We start from the raw sequence: 2,883 nt of genomic DNA on the forward strand, positions 1-2,883 counted from the left end.
TGTCGGGCTAGCTGCCCAGTGATCACCAGAGGAGAACAAGTGACATGTCTCCAAAGGACGTGACCTTTCGAGTCAGGTGACCTCCCTCACACCACAACACGTGTTAGCTCACCACAGGCTAGTTAGTCCTCTACTCACCAGTCCCAGAGCTTGTATTTATGTCACAAGCCCACAAGTCATATACATGTATGTATACTTAAAAAAAAAAATTGAACCTTAAAACTAAAAAAAATGGTTTATGATAATAATTATGCTTACATATAGATCATAATGGAGGCCCGCGATAGGAGATTTTTGTGGTACGGTATGAAGCCTACACTTACGGCTCTCGGCCCTCGCATAGGACCAAACAGCAGGGCACCGCGTACTGCTGCTAAGGCCGCCTGTTCAAAATATACAGAAAAGTATGAATAGATGAAATCAGTAGAAATCAACGGAAGAAAAGCAAAAGGTTTGCCTACAGCACCCGGTGTTCCCAGGCGGTCACCCATCCAAGTACTAACCGGGCCCGACGTTGCTTAACTTCGGTGATCGGACGAGAACCGGTGTGTTCAACGTGGTATGGCCGTAGGCGAGGATAGCAGCATTACAAAGCTTTATAAAACAGCCGCACACTCACTGACACGCCCGACCTACAGTGCAAAATAATTTAAGTCCCTCTCTCTCTCACACACACACACACACAAATATACACCTGGTAGTGGCAGGTAGTGTATTTAGATTATTCTGGTGTGCCTTTCGCTCAATGAAAGTCCACGTGTTCTCCCTCGATTTGGGTCAAATCTGGCAACATTCTGGAAATATTGATCGAAATTGTCCAATATATTTTATCTACTTTTATTGCTTTAAATAGACCAAGAAATAGATAGCACTTTCAAAAACTCACGTGACACACACACACACACTTGGATAAGGAACCAGCTACTTTAGGTACCTCGACAGGGAAACTAGCTCCTGAGTTATGAGTCACTGAGGAGAGAAGTTGTTTAACCCACCGGAAACTCCCAATAAAGGATGTCGCTGCGCATGCGTGTTTGGCTCAAAGGGAGAAGTTGAAACTTTACAAATAAAACAACAAATTTTTCAAAATATGAAAAAGGAAAACAGACTCTGTGTAAAATCAGACTTTTCCTTTTGGCCAAATGAGCAACCATTACGATAAAATATTATTTTCGTTCTTAAACGAACGACCAGGGGAGAAAACAGAAAAGTCTAATTTTGCTCTCATGGCGTCTGGCTCTCACCGAACAATTCTGTCTCATTACATTTTCCCAGTTTATTTAAGTCTAGAAGAACACATTGCTGGCTGTGGCTGAACTAAATCAGTTACGATGTCTCCTATATTCACCCTGGTGAGAAAGGTATCAGCACACGACACCTCAGACAAAAAAAGCCGCCGTTAGAAGATTCGGGTATGTCTCCCCCGAGTCTATAAATACCCGGCATAATACACTATCTTCAGCTAACTCATTTATCCACTTCAGGTAGGGTAACAGGCTGTAAGTGTATTTAGGGAATATGTCTTGACCGTGTCCTGCACCCAGTCCTCACTTTTCCCAGTCTCACCATTTTCACGCCTTCCTCCACTTGTTTCTCCGTCTTAGCAAAATGACAGCCCGAACCTTTTGCTTTCTCTCATAGCAATGTTTCCTTCGGTTGTATTAAGGCTTCCTTATATAGCCTTGTTATATATGTTCTCTCCAACGTGCATTTTGTGCTTTATTTCGCCTTACAAGAGTGTGACTATTATCTAATGAGTTCTTCCTACGGTAGGTGGGACACTGACTTTAATGTCTGATGGCACGTGGCAATAGTGACCAGTAATTGCCTCAGCTCCCCCTAGTGTGCCACCAACAATTTATTGGGCTGCAGACTAATATTCTGTCCTTTCTCCTCCAACTAGCTTGCTCTGTGCAGGAAAGCGCTCATTATTTTCAGTCGGAAGAAGACAAAGTTTGAGTTTACTGTGAGTACCGTCCGTCGTTGGCTACTTTGCAGGATGTCGTAAAGCGAGCGCCCTCTTGTGGATACACACGTGCATGTTCATGTGTATGTTTGTGTGTATGCTTGTGTGTGTCTTTGTATAGGTGCGTGCGTGATATTCGTTCCCACTGACAGAATATTATACTGTCTTTTTTCGTAGACGGTTGTTTATTTAAACTAAATTTCACAATTCTTATCAATTATTTTGATAAACTGTCAGCATATTCTTCCTACAGCATGCATCTATCAGGAACAAGCTGATGATAGTCAGTGATGCGATAATCCGATCAAGAAATTAAAAAAATGCTTTGCAACTATCCACACCTCCACAATTTTCTTCTAACAAAGTTTTAGTCCAAAGAGATAAACAATATACATCTAGAAAAATATTTCATTTTCGTCTAACAAAACATAATGTTAGTCTCACAAAATAAATAATTTTTGTCTAACAAAGTATTCAAAATATCTGGGTTTTTTTTTTCGTCAATGCCCTTTGATAATTCAAGGTTGCTTCTCATTATTCTACTTCCGTTATATTTACAATATTTCTAGATATTGAAAGGGAATAGAAGACTTTAAATATCTCTTGCACTCTCCTTCTCAATAGAAAATCACTCAGCTTGCCCCTATACCCAGCCTCTTAATCTTGATTCCTGTCACTGAAAGAAAGGCGATGCATTATGGTCTATCTTCCTCACAAAGTTTCAGTAGCAAAGTGCACGATGACATCCTCGCCATCTTCCAGGCAGTCGTGAAGGAAATTAGGAACTGCATGTCCAAAAAGCTGAAGATGCATTGCGAAACTTCAATTTCAAATGTCAAAGCACAACTAATTTTTTTTTTAATAAAATAAAAAAAAAAATGTTTCTCAAAACACTTCCCTGGAATCTGTCGTCGGTG

At 40.7% G+C, this 2,883-nt stretch overlaps 1 non-coding gene across 1 annotated transcript; it reads right to left on the minus strand.

The window, feature by feature from the left end:
• Positions 1 to 454: 454 nt before the first annotated feature.
• Positions 455 to 573, minus strand: LOC112567381. The gene has a single exon (XR_003099814.1). It is a non-coding gene; the product is annotated as a 5S ribosomal RNA (ribosomal RNA).
• Between the last annotated feature and the right edge of the window lie 2,310 nt (positions 574 to 2,883).

Source organism: Pomacea canaliculata, linkage group LG6 (genome assembly GCF_003073045.1).
Source record: "Pomacea canaliculata isolate SZHN2017 linkage group LG6, ASM307304v1, whole genome shotgun sequence".
NCBI lineage: Eukaryota > Metazoa > Mollusca > Gastropoda > Architaenioglossa > Ampullariidae > Pomacea > Pomacea canaliculata.